Source organism: Capricornis sumatraensis, chromosome 20 (genome assembly GCF_032405125.1).
Source record: "Capricornis sumatraensis isolate serow.1 chromosome 20, serow.2, whole genome shotgun sequence".
In the NCBI taxonomy this organism is placed as follows: domain Eukaryota; kingdom Metazoa; phylum Chordata; class Mammalia; order Artiodactyla; family Bovidae; genus Capricornis; species Capricornis sumatraensis.
The window spans coordinates 63,204,313-63,210,312 of record NC_091088.1 but is presented as its reverse complement, the minus strand read 5'-3'; positions in this window follow the sequence as shown (position 1 = coordinate 63,210,312).

The following is a 6,000-nucleotide window of genomic DNA, read 5'->3' as shown; positions in this document are numbered from 1 at the left end:
GGCAGGACAAGGGGGCAGCAGAGGATGAGATGGTTGGAGCCTCACCGACTCAATGAACATGAGTTTCAGCAAACTCCAGGAGATACTAGGGCACGGGAGACCCGGCTTGCTGCAGTCCATGGGGTCACTGAGTCACGAAGTTGTGTCCGAACAACAACAAAGGGACTTCCCTGGTGGTCCAGTGGTTAAGAATCTGCCTTGCAATTCAGGAAACTCGAGTTCTATCCCTGATCGGGGAACTTCAATCCCTGGTTGAAGAGTTAAGATCCCACACACACGCTGCAGGGCAACTAAGCCCGCATGCCACAAGGAAAATTCCTGCATTACCCAAGTGTCGCAACTGATGCAGCCAAATAAATAAATAAATGTTAAGAAAATCCTGTATGTAAACTCAATACAATTTATGATCTAGATTTTTTTTTTTTGGGTGAGTAGCCCTGGATTCTCTGTGCTTATGTAGCATGGGCTTTCAGTTATACTAAATAGTGAAATACTGAATACTTCCACCTGAGGTCAAGGAAAAGACAAGGATATCCTTCACAACCACTTTGACTCAACATTGTAATGAAATTACTAGAGGGTGCAGGGAAAGATGAAAAGAATAAAAGGCATAGTGATTGGAAAGGGAGAAGTAAAACCTCATTGTTTCCAACGGTGAGATTGTGTACAGAGAAAACAAAATATACAAGCAAACTATTGGGATTAGTATGTAATTTAACAGAAGAGCTTATCCAAAATCAGTATACAGAAATAACTTGTATGTCCGCATTAACAATAGCAGAAAATTAAATTTAAAGTACAATGCTTAAAAAAAAAAAACCCATAAAACTCCACCGTGTTTCTAAAACTAAAAAACTAGTAAAATAGTTTCAAGACCTCTACACTGAAAACTGGAAAATATTGCAGAGAGAAATTAAAGAAGCCCTAAAGAGAAATATCACATTCAGGAATTAGAATATTCAATATTTTTTAAAAGTCAATACTTCCTCAAGCCCAGGACCATAGTTGCTGAGGGCTTTTGTCTCCTGGACTCATCTCAGTGTTGAGGAGAGGAGTTAGTTCTTCATTTCTGTTTCCTTGGTTTTGATTTCTAGCATTTCATTTTGATTCTGTCTTAGAGCTTCCATCTCTCTGCAACATTCCCGTCTGTTTTTGCATGTTGTCTACTTTTTCGTTTAGAACCTTTAACATAGTTGTTTAGTTGCTAAGTCGTGTCCAACTCTTTTGCGACCCCATGAATTGTATCCCGCTGGGCTCCTCTGTCCATGGGATTTACCAGGCAAGAATACCAGAGTGTGTGGCTTTTCTTCTGTGGAGGATCTTCCATACCCAGGGATGAGTCTCTTGCATTGGCAGGCGGATTCTTTACCACTGAGCCACGAGGGATGTCCCTTAATGCAGTAATCATGGCTATTTTAAGTTCCCTGTGTGATAATTCCAACATCTGGGTCATGTCAGAGTCTTGTTATGATTCTTGGTTTGTCTCCTTAGACTGTAGTAGTGGTGCTATTGTAATGGACAAGTTTTCAGAGCAGTTTTAGGTTCACAGCAAAACTGAGCAGAAAGTGAAGAGAAAGATCTCAGCTGTAGCTTCCTGGATTTTCCAGTGTCTAGATTTTAGGATGATGCCTTGCTCTGTGATCTCAGTTCTCTGGTCAGTCTAAGAAAAGTAATTGATCCCCCAGTTTTTTCACACTTTTCTCCTTGTAGGAATAGAAGTGACAACTTTCAAGCAATTTGAACGTTAGGACTGAAACCAGAAGTCTCTTGCTATGTTATTTGTGTGTGGGGGGGGGGGGTGGGGTGGGGTGGGGAGGGAATATTTTTTATTTTTGTTGGAGGCTGGACCTTGCCCATCTGCACATTGAGAACATGGTTTTCCTAAACTTTGTTGTTGTTCGGTCACCCAGTAATGTCTGACTTTTTGTAACCCCATGGACTGCATCATGGCAGGCTTCCCTGTCCCTCATCATCTCCTGGAGCTTGCTCAAATTCATGTCCATCAAGTTGGTGATGGCATCCAACCATATCGTCCTCTGTCGTCCCCTTCTCCTCCTGCCCTCAATCTTTCCCAGCATCAGGGTCTTTTTCAATGTGTCGGCTCTTTGCATCAGGTGGCCAACGTATTGGAGCTTCAGCTTCAGCATCAGTCCTTCCAATGAATATTCAGGATTGATTGCCTTTAGGATTGATTGGTTTGATCTCCTTGCAGCCCAAGGTATTCTCAAGAGTCTTCTCCAGCACCACAGTTGGAAAGCATCAATTCTTCAGTGTTCAGCCTTCTTTATGATCCAACTCTGACATCCATACATGACTGCTGCTGCTGCTGCTAAGTCGCTTCAGTCGTGTTCGACTCTGTGTGACCCCAGAGGCGGCAGCCCACCAGGCTTTGCCGTCCCCGGGATTCTCCAGGCAAGAATACTGGAGTGAGTTGCCATATCTTTCTCCTTACATGGACTACTGCCTCTTGAAAAAGGAACTAACTTTCTAAGCTTAACCTCTGAAATATGTTGAAAGTGCTAAGTTCACTGTGTCCAGCAGAAGGAGCTCTTGAGCTTCGGTTTCTTCTCCTTTCTCAAGGTGCTGAATCCAGGTGGAGAGAAACACGTCAGCTTGTTAAGATTTTTGTTGGTTGTTTCAGGGCCTCGCGGATCAACCCCCTACATGGATAAGGCAGTTATGGTAAATGAGTGAAGTAGAAATGTGTCAGAAGGACAAGTGGGCACATGTTCTGACAAATGGCACCTGGATTTGGCTTTAGTATTTATCATAATAAGGACATTAATTTCATCGTGGAGGTTCCACCCTCATGAAGTTAAAAGATGCTTCCTCCTTAGAAGAAAAGCAATGACAAACCTAGGCATCTTATTAAAAAGCAGAAACATCACTTTGCTGACATAGGTCCTGATAGTCAAAGGTATAGTTTTTCTCGTAGTCATGTACGGATGTGAGAGTTGGACCATAAAGAAGGCTGAACACAAAAAAAAAAAAAGAAGAAGAAGAAGAAGGCTGAGCACTGAAGAATTGATACTTTCCAACTGTGGTGCTAGAGAAGACTCTTGAGAGTCCTTTGGAGTGCAAGGAGATCAAACCAGTCAATTCTAAAGGAAATCAGCCCTGAATATTCGCTGGAAAGATCGGTGCTGAAGCTAAAGCTCCAGTACTTTGGCCACCTGATATAAAAAGCCCACTCATCGGAAACGATCCTGATGCTGGGAAAGATCAAGGGCAGGAGAAGAAGGGGGTGACAGAGGATGAGATGTTTGGATGCCATCACCGACTCAATGCACGTGAGTTTGAGAAAACTGCGGGAGACAGTGAAAAACAGGGAGGCCTGATGTGCTGCAATCCATGGGGCCGCAAAGAGTCGGACACGCCTTAGTGCCTGACCAACAACAAATAATAAAAAGAAAGAGCACTATGCGCGCTCTCTCGATCCCCTCCGGGAAGACACAATGAAAGGGTGGCTGTCTGCAAGCCAGGAAACGCCTCCTCACCAGGGAACCGAATCAGCCAGCCCCTTGATCTTGGACTTTTCAGCCTCCAGGACTGTGAGAAATAAATTCCTTTTGGTTTAAGCCTCCCAGATTAGGTATTTCATTATGACAGCCTGAACTGACTAAGACACGGGTCCTTATTTCTTTCTACAGCAGATTTTGGTCACTTTTACTGTATATTCATGGGCATCAGAGAAGGACTTGCTAAGAAACATGAACACATGTCAGCACGTTTCCCAGAAGTCCACGGAAAGGTTGTGAGCTGCGAAATTGAAGGCAAGTCTTGTGGGGAGGTGAGGGGCAGTTGGTACTCATAGGTATGGGTGTGCGGGCCTGGCGGTGAGGGGCAAGGTTATGTTAGGCACATGCGAGATCATTCCAGCTCTAGTTGACCTGATGGGGAAAACAAAACAAAGCAGAGTGTTGACTCACTTAACTTGCAGATCTGTGAAGCATACGGGCTTTGGGCTTCCTGCGGGCTCCGCGGGTAAAGATGCCACCTGCCAGGCAGGAGACACAGAAGACTCCGGTCTGACCCCTGGGTCAGGAAGATCCTCTGGAGTAGGAAGTGGCAACCCATTGCAGTCTTCTTTTTTCCTTTTAAAACTCTATTTAAAATAAATAAAATTTATTTATTTTTATTAAAGGATGATTGCTTTACATTATTGGTTTCATTTCTGCCATACATCAACATGAGTCAGCCATAGGTGTACACATGTCCCCTCCCTCTTGAACCTCCCTCCTACCTCCCACCCCTCCCCACCCCTCTAGGTTGTTCCAGAGCCCCAGTGCGGGCTCCCTGAGTCATACAGCAAATTCCCATTGGCTATCTATTTTGCATATGTTAGTGTACACGCGTCCATGCTACTCTCTCCAGTTCGTCTCACCCTCTCCCTCCTCCCCTGGCCCGTGTCCGTAAATCTGTTCTCGATTTCTGCATCTCCAATGCTGCCCTGTGAATACATTCATATACCCTCCTTCTAGGTTCCATATCTATGTGTTAATATATGACATTTGTTTTGCTCTGTCTGATTTACTTCACTCTGTATAATAGGCTCTAGGTTCATCCACCTCATTAGAACTGACTCAAATGCCTTCCTTCTCATGACTGAGCAGTATTCCGTCGTGTATATGTTGTCTTTTTGTTTAAAAAATCCCCTGCACAGAGAAGCCTGGTGGGCTATTGTCCAAAGGGTCGAATACGACTGAGTGACTAAATTCACACACGGGGACACAATGGCTTCAGATACTGAGGGCTTTAGAACTTGGTCAATGTCACCAAGCTCCTTAAAAAAAAAAAAAATACCACAACAGGGGGTAGGCTTCCCTGGTGGTCCAGTGGTTAAGAATTCCCCTTGCAACGCAAGGCACACGGGTTTGATCTCTGTTTTGGGAAGATCCCACATGAGGAGGAGCAACTAGGCCCGTGTGCCACAACTACTGAGTCCCGACTCTCGAGCCTGTGCTGAACCACAAGAGAGAAGCCACAGCAATGAGAAGCCCACACACTGCAATGAAGAGCAGCCCCGCACTCTTCCTTCCCTAGAGATGTTGGCGACTGAGCAGCACCCTGTGGGGCCTTCCTGGGAGAGACCCTCGCCCACACCCTCTGCTCTAGCCCCTCTCTGAAGTACCCAGACAGCAGGCTCTCATCCGTGCGTGCGTGAGTGCTAAGTCACTCTGTCACGTCCAACCCACCAGGCTCCTCTATCCATGGGATTCTCCAGGCAATACTGGACTGGGTTGCCATTTCCCCCTCCAGGGTGTCTTCCCGGGTTCCTAAGCTTTCTCAGATGCTAAAAACTGCCACCAAAGTGAAGAAATTAACTACTTGAAGATCGGGAGCAAGTAGCCCCCAGACCTTCTGACACCTAAGTATTGATCACCATCAATCAATCAAAGAATTGTGCACAAGCTGATCACACACCCTGGGCAACCCTCCTTCACTTGGCCTTTAAAAATGCTTTGCTGAAACACTTTGTGGATTTCAGGGGTTTTTTTTTATCAGAAGCAAACTATCTCCTTCCATGGCCCTGCAGCAAACCTTTCTCCCTTGAAACCCCGACACTTGACTGTTCCTCAGACAGGCCAACTTGTTTTCAGTAACAAGGTTACAGCAAAATTTCCTTTTCTGTTCAAAATCATGGTCCTTCTTTCTACAGGTTGTGGCTTCTAGATGCAACTTCCTTCCGGATAAAAACGGATCTTACCTGTGTTCCCGCCTCTGACAGATGAATCAGAGCGTGGGGTAAGAGAATGGCATAATCACAGGGTGTTATGGCACTGCGTCCTTGGGCTCTCTAATCAAAGGAAATGGATGAGAGGCCAGAGAAGAAATTCAGGGCAGGCTTTATCGGGACTCCGAGGTGGGGTGAGCTGGTCCCTTAAATGGGATGGGGGTGGGTGGATCAGTGGGTGGGGCCCGAAGCCTGGTTTAGGTGGTCTCCCCATGCCTCTGTGGCGCTGTGTGCAGGGATCAGGCCCAGTACCCTGTTTTTGCTCC